This window comes from Brienomyrus brachyistius, chromosome 2 (assembly GCF_023856365.1).
Source record: "Brienomyrus brachyistius isolate T26 chromosome 2, BBRACH_0.4, whole genome shotgun sequence".
NCBI classification, from domain to species: Eukaryota; Metazoa; Chordata; class Actinopteri; order Osteoglossiformes; family Mormyridae; genus Brienomyrus; species Brienomyrus brachyistius.
Window position 1 is genome coordinate 978,273 of NC_064534.1, and position 14,834 is coordinate 993,106.

The 14,834-nt window shown below is 49.6% G+C and overlaps 1 protein-coding gene across 14 annotated transcripts in view; it reads right to left on the bottom strand.

The window, feature by feature from the left end:
- Nucleotides 1-2,443: 2,443 nt before the first annotated feature.
- Nucleotides 2,444-14,834, bottom strand: part of ggt5a (gamma-glutamyltransferase 5a) — a 33,645-nt gene continuing 21,254 nt past the window's right edge. Inside the window, exons 12-15 of one of the 14 annotated variants that reach the window (XR_007383804.1) lie at nucleotides 6,939-7,101; nucleotides 5,787-5,844; nucleotides 4,356-4,477; nucleotides 2,444-4,112 (exon numbers count right to left, since the gene is read on the bottom strand). The gene's annotated coding sequence lies outside the window, so the exon portion shown is untranslated. Of the gene's footprint in view, nucleotides 4,113-4,355; nucleotides 4,740-5,786; nucleotides 7,102-8,754; nucleotides 9,707-14,834 lie in introns of all 14 variants that reach the window. The other 13 variants (XR_007383791.1, XR_007383792.1, XR_007383798.1 and 10 more) reach the window with 13 other exon arrangements.

The following is a 14,834-nucleotide window of genomic DNA, read 5'->3' on the forward strand; positions in this document are numbered from 1 at the left end:
GGAAGGTCTCTTCATCGAATTTAAAGTCTCTCCATTGAATGGAAAGTATCTCCATCGAATAGAAGGTCTCTCCATTGAATGGAAGGTCTCTCCATCGAATGGAAACTGAAATTGTTGCCTACGGCAAAGTGGTGTTTGTGTGAAGTCATGCCAAGGGGATTCCTCATGCCCCATCGGGAGCAGGTTCAGGTTACTGGCCCTGGCGTGTCAGATAAGGGATTCACAAAATGCTTCCTAAATGCTGCATTAACTACATAAAACCAGACAAAACAAATCTAGGTGGTACAGGCCATTTAAAGACAGACAGTATTTGTGGAGGGGGGGGGGGGTGATCCTCTCCGTCTGCCAACTCCCCCCATCTGTGCCCATCCAGTGTGATTCGATTTGCTCTGTGTCACGTGGGCAGGATTTGATGCAGGTATCCAGTGAGCAGCCAGCCGACTCCTCCAGCTGAATGTTAATTAGGAAAAGCAGGGATTGACAGAGAGAGGCTCCTCTCTTATTATATAACTGTTCCTAGATCAGCTGGCATGGAGGAACCCAAGAGAGACTAGGGATAACAGAGACTTTAGAGTCACTGCTTCCTTCCATCCCCTCTCTCTCTCTCTCTCTCTCTCTCTCTCACTCTCTCTCCCAATTAGGGTCTTTACTGCCCAATGTGAGTTTGTATTATATGTGTGATCATAATAAATCTCTCAAAAACATAGAAGATGAGGTGCCAGGCTATAGAAAGAGGCAGGAGGAAACCTTCAGGATCGTTTGGGAAGAGCAATTTTTACGAAGCAGTTCTTTAAGGTGTATCGTGTACCTTTCTAAATAAAAACATATGATTACAACTTTTTTAAATTTATTTTTAAACTTACAGCCAGCTCTGGGTTTAGTACATTAACTCCACTTTTTACTGAAGAAAATGTCCTGGAAGTAAATGATGCCAAAAACTATAAAAACATGGCAATCAAAATGTTCCGAAAAGCATTCCTGAGAATTTCTACCAGCTGTGATTTAAATGTGTGTTTGGTGAGGATTATGAGTGAATTATTAGGAAAAGCAGCTGTGGCTGTGTCTGCGCAGACCCCGCATGCAGATATCTGCGCAGGGCTGTGAGGGCTGTTGTGCCACATGGTTCTGACTGTGTCTGTGCAGACCCCGTGTGCAGATCTCTACACCCTGCTCGGCACTCTGAAGGCCCTGCTTAGCGCTCTTAGGCCCTGCTCTGTGCTCTTAGGTCCTGTTCTGTGCTCTTAGGCCCTGCTAGGCTCTCTGAAGGTCCTGCTCGATGCTCTGAAGGCCCTGTTTGGTGATACTGTCCCACAACAGGCTGGTGGCATCAGGACTGATGGCATGAGGATGGGCACATGCACAGTATGCTTCCTGCTGTGAGCACAGGAACGGAGGGAGCAAGGAGACTCCCCACCTTCTCTCCCTCTCCTTCTTTCTCTCACTCTCTGTCCTGCTCACTCTCCCTCTTTCTCTCTTTCTCCCTCTCTGTCCAGCTCTCTCTCCCCTTCTCTCTCTCTCTTCCTATTCCTGTTTCTTCCTCTCTCTCAGACCCATGTCATGAGCATCTGGCTGAGATTCACAGCTCCTCTTCACAGAGAAGGTTACTGGCCCTGGCCAGTCTTTTATTCCTCTGAGACAAAATCATTGCCCAAACAGGAATTCAGCCTGTTTCATGGCAGTAGGGAGCCCTGCGCTACGTCACACTGCCAGAGGCAGAGAAACATGCACACATGTTCACACACAGAGCTGGAGAGAAGCGACTTAGACGTCAGGCTTCAAAGTGCCCAACAGGCTTAACCCGGATGCCCATGTTGTGTTTACTAGCACATCACACCATCCTTGTGGATTTGGCGCTGGAATAACTAAAAGCTACTTTTAATGCCTTTCGCAGGTAAATTAAAACTGCTCTCTGAACACACCACAGGCTAAACACTTATTGAAATTCCATGTGAACACTGGTGAATTTTAATTATTTATATGACTTGAAAGCTGAAAATAATTTTCTGAGGAACAAAAAAGTTTTGTACAAATTTGCAAAGGACCTTGGCTGCATATCACACAGGCAAAGAAATTATATGAGTTTATGTATGTTTAATGTTCTTGTAATTAAAAGTTTACCACAGAGAATGCAGCAGAAAGATGAAATCATGTGCTACCAGCCTGCCTCTTGTAAGCAGCAGCAGCTGACGTTCCCGGCCTTCCGTGTTCCTCTGCGGGGGTGTAATAGGTGGCATGTGGTCTTATTGACTGTTCAGTTATACCGTTAGTCCTGGAAAGCAGCCAAGCCAGTGTCACCATCTCCGTGCATATCACACATCAGCCTGCATCTGCAGGTACATCTCATTCTTCAGCAGTATATGTCAGTGTGCGTACGGCATCATACTGTAAGTAAATCATCTTTTAGTGGGTTAATCTCACACTGAATAAATAAAAAATCTCAGCCTTTAATTGAAGTAAATTTATTCTGAGGAAAAAAATCCCTCATCAAGAAATTATTTTTAATTAATGCGCAAAAAGCCACAGCACCTGGCACACCTAGAAATTCTTATGAAGAAAATGTAACTGAAACATTTTCTCCATTTATATTTTATGCCTAGAAACTTTCAGGCAGTAATGCATGGCTCCATCACTTTTACCAGGGTATAGGTATATATATATGATGTGATGCATTTTAACCAGGGTGCCAATAATTATGGAAGGGTCCATATCTTTGTCACATCTCGTTCTGACCCCCCCCCCCCCCGTGTGCCATGCCTCCTCGTTTACCTCCTGTGGAATCCAATTCTTATCAGCTGTTTCTAGTTGTCTTTAATTAGTCCAATGTATTTAAGCACATTTCCTTAAATGTTTCCCCAGTCCGGTCATTAATGTCATTAACCTCATGAGGCCAGTTCTGCTTGTTGCTTCGTGTTCCCCAGTGTCTGTCTCCCCTAATAAATACTATGTTTACCTGAATCCCTTCTACACAAAGCAGGACAAGATTGGTGAACAATCACCCAACCTTTCCATTCATTTACATTTGCAGTTCCCCACATGACTAGCAAGGGGCGTGACTTAAAGTACATCTCCAGTTTGGCCCCATGCTCTGAAGTGTGCAGTGCTTTGCTGGCCCAGTTTACACACTGCTGCTAAAGCAGATCTACTCACTGGGAAACACTGCCCTAGACGCAAACACAGGTGTTTGGCAACAGCACAAAGCTTTCATAGAAAGGAATAACGATATGCTGACCCTGGCTGGAGGAGAGGAGTTTACGTGATCCTGGCTGGAGGAGAGGGGTTTCTGTGATCCTGGCTGGAGGAGAGGACATTCTGTGATCCTGGCTGGAGGAGAGGGCTTTACGTGACCCTGGCTGGAGGAGAGGGCTTTACGTGATCCTGGCTGGAGGAAAGGGCTTTCTGTGATCCTGGCTGGAGGAGAGGGCTTTACGTGACCCTGGCTGGAGGAGAGGGCTTTCTGTGATCCTGGCTGGAGGAGAGGGCTTTCTGTGATCCTGGCTGGAGGAGAGGGCTTTATGTGATCCTGGCTGGAGGAGAGGGCTTTCTGTGATCCTGGCTGGAGGAGAGGGCTTTCTGTGATCCTGGCTGGAGGAGAGGGCTTTCTGTGATCCTGGCTGGAGGAGAGGGCTTTACGTGACCCTGGCTGGAGGAGAGGGCTTTACGTGATCCTGGCTGGAGGAGAGGGCTTTCTGTGATCCTGGCTGGAGGAGAGGACATTCTGTGATCCTGGCTGGAGGAGAGGACATTCTGTGATCCTGGCTGGAGGAGAGGGCTTTACGTGATCCTGGCTGGAGGAGAGGACTTTCTGTGATCCTGGCTGGAGGAGAGGGCTTTACGTGATCCTGGCTGGAGGAGAGGGCTTTCTGTGATCCTGGCTGGAGGAGAGGGCTTTCTGTGATCCTGGCTGGAGGAGAGGACATTCTGTGATCCTGGCTGGAGGAGAGGGCTTTCTGTGATCCTGGCTGGAGGAGAGGACTTTCTGTGATCCTGGCTGGAGGAGAGGGCTTTCTGTGATCCTGGCTGGAGGAGAGGGCTTTACGTGATCCTGGCTGGAGGAGAGGGCTTTCTGTGATCCTGGCTGGAGGAGAGGACTTTCTCTCTACAAAAGAGGGAAACTGTTAATGTGTTAGTTTGCTTTTTGTCATATGGGTTTAATTTAGAAAATGCTGTACTTTTTTGTTGAATCTTTCCCTTTGTTACAGTGCATACAATTGCTGACAATTGATAGACACACATCAACCGTTTCTTATAACGACCTCTCAGTTGATTTGTTTTTAATTTTAGTGAAGTGTTTTATGCTGGTGGGGCACCATGCTGAAAGGGAATAATATCATTAGATTCTCCAAGTTAGGTGACACCTGCTAATGGATCTCCAAGAAGGGACCTGCATGGGGGAGCGGTGGAGGGGGCGGAGGTAGGTCCAATGATGATGCTGTGTGGTGCAGCTTTGAGATGCCCAGGTGTTTTTGGTAGGGTTTCTCTGTCACGTCACAGGCAAAGGCAGGCATGGGAAAAATCAAAAGGGCATTTATTAAACAAAACTACAAGCAAGTGAAAAAGAAAGGAACCACAGGGGGGCCAAATTGGGGTAGGAAGGATCAGACCGGAACACAGGGCAAACTGGGGAGTACACGGAGGCAGCAACAACAATGACCAGACTGGGGAGCTCCAGACAGGAAGGCACTATATACAGCACTGATGAGGGAGCAGACGAGAGGCAGCTGGGGTGATCCACACAAGGGCTGCAACGAGAGGAAAGATGAAACAAGCTGTGGCTCGTTAGAGGGGGAAGGGATGTAGGGCGTGACATTCTCCTAAAGATTCCTAAAGAGCATTTTCTATGCATTATGTTCATGCTTCCACTACACTGCATGCCAGTGATGAGCAGTTCTGAAATGGGGCATAATAATAAGCAGATTAACAGTAATTGCTGAGGGTGTGAGTTGTCTGATTCAGGCCCACATGACTCTCCACGCATCCATCCATCTGCCTTCCATAATCAGCAAGAGCCTGGACATTCCAGGAAACACACGGGTGTATGTGGGGTGTCATGCCCGGCTCGTCCGCTCCTCGTGTGTGCCACGCCCCCTGATTACCCACGTGTACTACCCTGATCGTTTCCTGCTGTGTCCGCTTCCTTTGATTAGTCTTTGTGTATTTAAGTCCTGGTCTGACCTGTTCCCCTTGTCCGTCATTGTAGTTTGTTGTGGTTGGTGATGGTAACCCGCCTGGTCCCCGTTTATAGTCTTCGTTCCCTAAATAAACCCGGAGTTTGCCCCGATCTTTGCCTGTCCGACTGCTCCTTACCAGCCGACCCGCACGATCGCCTGTCTGCTCACCCCAGATCGTGACATGGGGTGTATGTTGTTGTGGGGTATATTTTGTGTGGGGTATATGCTGTACATACAATTGCAGAGTTTTTACAGCTGTTGGGTCTATGTAGTTGTGGGGAATATTGCATCACTGATTAGCACTACCCTGTTAAACTTAGAGCAAACCATAGCACAGCAGCAACCTTAATCAAAGTGCTGAATGATTGGCTGTATATCTCTGTTGCTGTTACTAGATTTAACTGCGGTATTCGATACTGTGGACCATAATATCCTCTTTTGGTTTTACTCCTATTTAACTGATCTTTATCAGTTTGTCTATGTGAACAATGAATCTTCCAAGCCTACTAAAGTGACATATGGTGTCCCACAGGGATCAGTACTGGGCCCGCTACCACTCAGTAACATTATTAGAAATCAGGGTTTTGGGTTCCACCGTTATGCTGATGATATACATACCTGTTAAACCAAATGATGCATCTCAGGTCTCTCGGTCAGAAGACTGTCTACTATGCATCTGGTGTTGGATGGCAAAAAATGTTGAACCCAGAAAAAAACAGAATTACTGGTAGGTGGACTAAAGGTCAAAATAAGTTTGACAGCCTCAACCTCAGTGATCTTCCTACTCAGCTTAACACAGTGGTTAGAGATGTTGGTTTTCTGGTTGATTCAGATGTATGATTTGATGCTCACATACAAAGTATTACTAGAACTGTGTTATACCATCTGTGAAACACAGCCAAGCTTCGGAAGATGCTCTCCTTTCATGATGAAAAACTAATACATGCCTCTATAACTTCCAGACTGGGCTACTGTCATGCTCTCATTTCTGGTTTCCCATCTGGATCCTTACATAAACTTCAGCTGGTACAGAATACAGCAGCCAGAGTTCTTACAAACACTAAACAATTTGATCATATTAGCCCTGTTCTATGCTCCCTTCATTGGCGTCCTGTTAAGTCTCAGATTGACTACAAAATACTACAAAAGACTACAAAATACTTCTATTAGCTTATAAAGCACTGAATGGCCTTGCAGCAGAATGCCTTAGAGATCTACTGGTCTCTTACAGCACTCCTCGCTTGCTTTTACCTCATGGAGCAGGCCATCTGACAGCACTTGTCTTAGGTTGATCCCACCATAGGCTGCCTCTCTCAGGGGTCCCCTTCTCACTCAGGAATATCAGCTCTCCCGGATCTTACCCATCTCTGGCTGCCTGCTCTCTGTCTCACCATCCACCTCGCATCCTCGTCCCTCCCACACAATCTCACAATTTGACACCCAGAGATAGTGGCGCCACTAACATTATGGACTTTTCCAACGTCTCGGGCAGCCACCAGCTGACGGAACGCTGGGATCCTCCCCCCAGTTTCCATCCACGACCAGCAATGGTCACCCCACAGGCTCCTCCCGTGGACAGTCTCACCCCCAGGGTCCCCATGCTCGGAACCTTAGCCATGCGGCACACACAGCTAGCCTCTTTCCAAACCTTACTTACACCTCAATTACATCAATATACTTACAAACACAAAAATCACAGAAATCCACAAACTTCACTAAAATCCAAACTTATACAGCAAGCATGAAAAATTGAAAAAGACTCCACCTTACTTTAATTTCAACCCTGTTCGGCTTGGACAACACTCAGAGTCTTGGGTCGAGGATAGTGTGGTTACAGGTGTTTCCTGATATGGGACCAGGCCGGTCCTAATTAATATGGATCCGGTCCAGTCAGGCTCTACGCTTTACCTGTCTCGACACAGGTTCCCTCCGTCTGAAACAAAAAAGAAAATTTTTAATTTGAGCGACCCATTCTCCAAACTAAGTGTTGGTAAGATAAAATGTTCATTATTAGTGACATAATGCAAGTAACAGGATGCAGGTTAAACACCCCCAAAAGAAAATATATATATATATGGCAGGCGTAAGGCTCAGCTGTCCCGAATGTGCCCTGCGTGTGGTCCGGGGATGGCCGTGATGGGCTGGCACTGCTGCCGGGTATGACCAGGGGATGGCAATGATGGCATTAATTACCCACCAAAAAGAAGCACTGAACAACATTAAAATGAAAAAGGTGCTACTGTTTCATGTTAGGCGGTTAAAGCTCAGCATCAATCGGGATCTTCATCCTGATAGGCTGACGGTTATGCAAATTCCTGCCCCCTTCAAACAGTTAATGGTGTTGATGTGGAAAGAGGAGACATTATTTCAATTAGGCAATTCATTTGTTCAGCAGAGCAGCTCAGCAATTAACATTTACATGGAGTCGGCTGGGGTCTAAGAAGGCTTAATGTGACAGAGCTGCAGAGGGTGCAGACCCAAAATCAGAAAGCAGCTCCAGTCCCTAACATACAAGTTTATACACAACAGGGCCACACTGCAGAGGCCAGAGATTCTCTAGTCTGACGTCCTACTTAGACACCTGCAGCTTGGCACTGATGTTACTGCACTGCCCCTCTGAGGTACTCATGCTCTGCTCGGTGTGGCGCCGCCCTTTGATAACACAGGGCAGAGGCCTTGTGTATCTGTCATGCGGGGCATTCTTCTGGTGGGCTGGCAGAATTTGTCATGGGTTACCCCTCCCACTTGGGGATCTCTCCCCCATCGGCAAGATTCATAATGACCCCTTGATTTATGCACAAAAGTCCAGGGCTGATTTTTAGTCCCAGTCCTGGATCACAGGTTCGTAGCTGGTAGCAGTTACAGCCACCAATCGGCCAGCATCCATCATCAATTCCCAGGCTGTAGTTTGAGTGATGTCAGCGTTTTCACGTTAGTGAGTAGCGCTTTCACAAACCAACGCATTGTGGAGGCCTTGGGGCGGTTTGCCTTCACCAGATGTGGGTTTGGGAGACTGGCCCACACATGAAGTCTATTCATATGCACATTGGTCACGTAGATCAGTTTGAGGCTGTCAGGATTTTGTAGCCATTATCTCATCATAACCTTCTCTGATTGATTTTTTTCATGCCAAAAGTAGAAGTAAAGCCATCATTTCAAGCGTCATGTTTTCAATCGTCATGTTACACTAAATACAAAAGCTTAAATGAATCCTTCAGACCAGGACAATGAGTGTAGCAATGAGGGTAAAAGATGTGATCACGGTTAATTTAGTACATGACATGAATGATTCAGCGTGTTAAACAACCGTGTTAGATGTCTTCCTTTTCTAAACCAGCCCACAGGTCAGAACCACAGATCCCACTGCGGTCAAAGCTTTTAACTCCTAATGCTAATCACTACAAACACTACTGCACAATTCACACGCTCTTTATTCAAGATTGAAGAGCTCCTTTTTGGCAGCCCATCAATACACTGTACATGTGTGCATCCATCTCCCACAGCCACACGGTGCTGCATAATTAATGGTGTTACATTGCATTTTTACCAGTATTCACTTCATTTCACAGCTGTTGAAATATCTTACCCTATATTTTCAGGCTGCAGCTTTTACAGCTGTGACTGTCTTTCAAGTTTTCTTGTCATTCTTACATCTTAGCAGGGTCTCCTGCAGCTTGTGACACTGAACCAAATCCCAGTAACTGCCAGCCTTCAAGGCCTTGAAGTGCTGCATCTTTGTATCGTGTACGTCATGTGACCCCTTTAAAAAAGTGACTAAGTCGCATGATTTGATGGGAATCTGTGGCGTCTGCAGCTGTGTTCCCGGGACGGGCTGCTCCACGTGTTCCCGGGACGGGCTGCTCCACGTGTTCCCGGGACGGGCTGCTCCATGATGTTCCCGGGACGGGCTGCTCCACGTGTTCCCAGGACGGGCTGCTCCACGTGTTCCCGGGACGGGCTGCTCCACGTGTTTCCGGGACGGGCTGCTCCATGATGTTCCCGGGACAGGCTGCTCCACGTGTTCCCGGGACGGGCTGCTCCATGATGTTCCCGGGACGGGCTGCTCCACGTGTTCCCAGGACGGGCTGCTCCATAATGTTCCCGGGACGGGCTGCTCCACGTGTTCCCGGGACGGGCTGCTCCACGTGTTCCCGGGACGGGCTGCTCCACGTGTTTCCGGGACGGGCTGCTCCATGATGTTCCCGGGACGGGCTGCTCCACGTGTTCCCGGGACGGGCTGCTCCATGATGTTCCCGGGACGGGCTGCTCCACGTGTTCCCAGGACGGGCTGCTCCACGTGTTTCCGGGACGGGCTGCTCCATGATGTTCCCGGGACGGGCTGCTCCACGTGTTCCCGGGACGGGCTGCTCCACGTGTTCCCGGGACGGGCTGCTCCATGATGTTCCCGGGACGGGCTGCTCCACGTGTTCCTGCTTGATCATTGCATTTCGCTCATTCTCAGCTTGTCCATGAGTCGCTGAAATCCCTGCCAGCTACTAACTGCTTCATCATCCCCAGTTTCTCCTCCAAGGTGGCATCTGTAATTAAAAAAAAATGTTTTCTCACAACATTTTAATTGGCTTGATTTATTTTGTTGATTGATCACAGAGAGAAACAATGGTATTTAAATCAGCAGACATTTCCAGCTGTGTCGCAGAGAGACCCAGCTGCTCTCATCCTCTCTCATTCCTTTAAAGACGGCAGTAGAATATAAACGGCTCCTCTTCTTCCCTGGCAAGTGGCCTCTCTCACACTGTCCGATTGTCACTTCGTCCAAGACAAGAAAATCATGATGGAAGCTGGAGCCTCGGGAGAGACAGAGACTGGAAGCTAAAATGTGTCTTTGTGCATGTCTGCCTGTGTGTGTGTGTGTGTGTGTGTGTGTGTGTGCGCCTGTGTGTGTGTGTTTGCCTCCGTGTGTGTGTGTCTGTGTGCGTATCTGCGTGCGTGTCTGTGTGTGTGTGCCTGCGTATGTGTCTGCGTATGTAGCTGTGTGTATCTGCGTGCGTGTCTGTATGTGTGTCTGCGTATGTGTGTGTGTGTGTGTGCCTCCGTGTGTGTGTGTCTGTGTATGCCTCCGTGTGTGTGTCTGTGTGTGTGTGCCTGCGTATGTGTCTGCGTATGCAGCTGTGTGTATCTGCGTGCGTGTCTGTATGTGTGTCTGCATATTTGTGTGTGTGTCTGCATGCGTGCCTGCGTTTGTGTGTGTCTGCATACGTGTGTGTGTCTGTGTGCATCTGCGTATGTGTCTGTGTGTATCTGCGTATGTGTCTGTGTGTATCTGCGTATGTGTCTGTATGTGTGTCTGCGTGTGTGTCTGTGTGCATCTGCGTATGTGTCTATGTGTGTCTGCGTGCTTGTCTGCGTATGTGTCTGTGTGTGTGTCTGCGTATGTGTCTGTGCTTGTCTGCGTATGTGTCTGTGTGTGTCTGTCTGTGTGTCTGTGTGTGGCAGAGCATGTTGGACAGCCTGGCCCTGAAAAACCACCCCACTGGGCAGGATTTTCTGGGCAGGCGGTCATGTAACAAGGGGAGCAGCTCTGCACTGGGTCAGACACCTAGAAGGGTAGGGTAGCTGTCCAGGTGGGTACTGAGCCACCTACCATAGTTCTGGAAGCAGAAGCAGAACCTGGGTGACATCCTGCTCGGTTTGCATATCTGTGTCCTTCATGAGGATTCCATCCACCCCCCATGAAGATTCCATCCACCCCCCGTGTGTGAGTCCTCCAGGATCTTCAACATCACAGCTCCTTCACAGAGAACCATCCTGTCTGCCACCAGCCTTACTATCCTTCATTTTGAGATGATTATTTTGATCCTGTGTTTTTGAATAGAAGTGAGATTGCAGATCTAGGAGTGTTTATGAGCTGCCCATGAAGGACTGAGCCGTCATCATATCTACCTAAAGAACTGCAGAACCGAAGATCTGCTGTGCATCTCACATGGTTCAGGACACCAAGAAGCAGGTGACCATCAGTGGCATCCGGAATGGAGAGGTGGCTGAGCGAGAGAAGCACTTTGCCCCTCATCACCAGAACATGTCCTGCATTGCACTGCTTTTTCCCATAATATGTGTTTGAAGGGATTGAGGAGATGTGACCTTTAGAGTCAATGCTGACGTCTTCCTCTCATTCTCCTGCTGGGTTGTTGGGTTTTGCCAGCTTGCTCCATGTCCAGTGGCTTTGCACACAGCCCCTTACCATCCATCTCAGGGTCTAACGCTGCTCCACACGCAGGTCACTCAGTGGTCATTGTGCAAAGGGCCCTCTGCCCCCAGCTGCTGAACAGTCTCACACTTCACTTTTGGGACAGTTACAGCTTTTGGCTGAACTGTGATTTTGCAGAACTATATCCAGCCACATTAGATTGTTGGGACAAGACTGGGGGGGCTAGATTTTATTTTGTATTTATTGTGCTAAGCAAAGTACACGCTAATTAATATTATGTTTAATTTCAAGATAAACTGAAATACTACATTGTTCCCCTGTATACGTATTAAATATTTTTGAGCAAACAATGCGATTTGTGCTTTTTTCCTATTTGAAATTTAAGCTGCATGATACAAATTTAAACTAAAAGATTATGATGATGTTATGTTCCAGAAATTTCATGAACCTTCCAGAACTTTGCAGGCAGTATTGCCTGTTGTGATGCCATCTGTCTGTTATGCGGGAGCTGCCTGTCACTCCTGATCCTGGCTTTGTCTTCATCCTTCATATCCAACTCTAGTTCCTCTTTATATTGATTCAAGGCCCAGAAGCACAGATGCAAACTAGCAGTGCTGCAGTTTAGATCCCAACAAAGACAACGTTACATTGTGCTTCCTGTGTAGTGGAGGGCTGGGCTCTGCCTTAAAACCTCAGCTTAGATATCAGTTATGCAAGGGGCCTGATGTCCATGTAGAAATTCTATGCTTGCTAGTTGTGCAGCTCAAGCAGTTCTACTGCATTGCTTTCATTCATCACATATCTGCAGCTCGGAGTAACACCGCGTAGCCTTCATGCATCACAAATCTGCGGCTCGGAGTAACACCACGCAGCCTTCGTGTCGCAGATCTGCGGCTCAGAGTAACACCATGTAGTCTTCATGTCACAGAACTGCGGCTCAGAGTAACACCGCGTAGCCTTCGTGTCGCAGAACCGCGGCTCGGAGCAACACCGCGTAGCCTTCGTGTCGCAGAACCGCGGCTCGGAGCAACACCGCGTAGCCTTCGTGTCGCAGAACCGCGGCTCAGAGTAACACCGCGTAGCCTTCGTGTCACAGAACTGCGGCTCGGAGTAACACCGCGTAGCCTTCGTGTGGCAGATCTGCGGCTCGGAGTAACACCGCGTAGCCTTCGTGTGGCAGATCTGCGGCTCAGAGTAACACCACGTAGCCTTCGTGTCGCAGATCTGCGGCTCGGAGTAACACCGCGTAGCCTTCGTGTCACAGAACTGCGGCTCGGAGTAACACCGCGTACCCTTCGTGTCACAGAACTGCGGCTCGGAGTAACACCGCGTAGCCTTCCTGTCGCAGAACCGCGGCTCAGAGTAACACCGCGTAGCCTTCGTGTCACAGAACTGCGGCTCGGAGTAACACCGCGTAGCCTTCGTGTGGCAGATCTGCGGCTCAGAGTAACACCACGTAGCCTTCGTGTCGCAGATCTGCGGCTCAGAGTAACACCGCGTAGCCTTCGTGTCGCAGAACTGCGGCTCGGAGTAACACCGCGTACCCTTCGTGTCACATATCTGCGGCTCAGAGTAACACCACGTAGCCTTCGTGTCGCAGATCTGCGGCTCGGAGTAACACCGCATAGCCTTTGTGTCGCAGAACTGCGGCTCGGAGTAACACCGCGTAGCCTTCGTGTCACAGAACTGCGGCTCGGAGTAACACCGCGTAGCCTTTGTGTGGCAGATCTGCGGCTCGGAGTAACACCACGTAGCCTTCGTGTGGCAGATCTGCGGCTCGGAGTAACACCGCATAGCCTTCGTGTCGCAGAACTGCGGCTCGGAGTGACACCGCATAGCCTTCGTGTCGCAGATCTGCGGCTCAGAGTAACACCATGTAGTCTTCATGTCACAGAACTGCAGCTCAGAGTAACACCGCGTAGCCTTCGTGTCGCAGAACTGCGGCTCGGAGTAACACCGCGTACCCTTCGTGTCACATATCTGCGGCTCAGAGTAACACCACGTAGCCTTCGTGTCGCAGATCTGCGGCTCGGAGTAACACCGCATAGCCTTTGTGTCGCAGAACTGCGGCTCGGAGCAACACCGCGTAGCCTTCGTGTCGCAGATCTGCGGCTCGGAGTAACACCGCGTTGCCTTCGTGTGGCAGATCTGCGGCTCAGAGTAACACCACGTAGCCTTCGTGTGGCAGATCTGCGGCTCGGAGTAACACCGCGTAGCCTTCGTGTCACAGAACTGCGGCTCGGAGTAACACCGCGTACCCTTCGTGTCGCAGAACTGCGGCTCGGAGTAACACCGCGTAGCCTTCGTGTGGCAGATCTGCGGCTCGGAGTAACACCGCGTAGCCTTCGTGTCACAGAACTGCGGCTCGGAGTAACACCGCGTACCCTTCGTGTCGCAGAACTGCGGCTCAGAGTAACACCACGTAGCCTTCGTGTCGCAGAACCGCAGCTCGGAGTAACACCGCATAGCCTTCGTGTCGCAGAACCGCAGCTCGGAGTAACACCGCATAGCCTTCGTGTCACAGAACCGCGGCTCGGAGTAACACTGTGTAGCCTTCGTGTCACAGAACCGCGGCTCGGAGTAACACCGCGTACCCTTCGTGTCACAGAACTGCGGCTCGGAGTAACACCGCGTACCCTTCGTGTCGCAGAACTGCGGCTCGGAGTAACACCGCGTAGCCTTCGTGTCGCAGATCTGCGGCTCGGAGTAACACCGCATAGCCTTTGTGTCGCAGAACCGCGGCTCGGAGTAACACCGCATAGCCTTCGTGTCACAGAACCACGGCTCAGAGTAACACCGCGTAGCTTTCGTGTGGCAGATCTGCGGCTCAGAGTAACACCGCGTAGCCTTCGTGTCACAGAACCGCGGCTCAGAGTAACACCGCGTAGCCTTCGTGTCGCAGAACCGCGGCTCGGAGTAACACCATGTAGCCTTCGTGTCACATATCTGCGGCTCAGAGTAACACCACGTAGCCTTCGTGTCGCAGAACCGCGGCTCGGAGTAACACCGCGTAGCCTTCGTGTCACAGAACCGCGGCTCAGAGTAACACCGCATAGCCTTCGTGTCGCAGAACCGCGGCTCAGAGTAACACCGCGTAGCCTTCGTGTCGCAGAACCACGGCTCGGAGTAACACCGCATAGCCTTCGTGTCACAGAACCGCGGCTCGGAGTAACACCGCGTAGCTTTCGTGTCACATATCTGCGGCTCAGAGTAACACCACGTAGCCTTCGTGTCGCAGAACCGCGGCTCGGAGTAACACCGCATAGCCTTCGTGTCACAGAACCGCGGCTCGGAGTAACACCGCGTAGCCTTCGTGTCGCAGAAGGGTCATCAAGAGGGTCCACAACATCATCAAAGACAATACGCACCCCCAACGCATCGCGTTCACACCCCTCCCCTCATGAAGACGCTACAGGAGCATAAAGTTCCGAACCACAAGACTGACGAAAAGCTTTTTCATCAGACTCTTGAGCAATACGAAAAACTCAAGTTAATCTGAG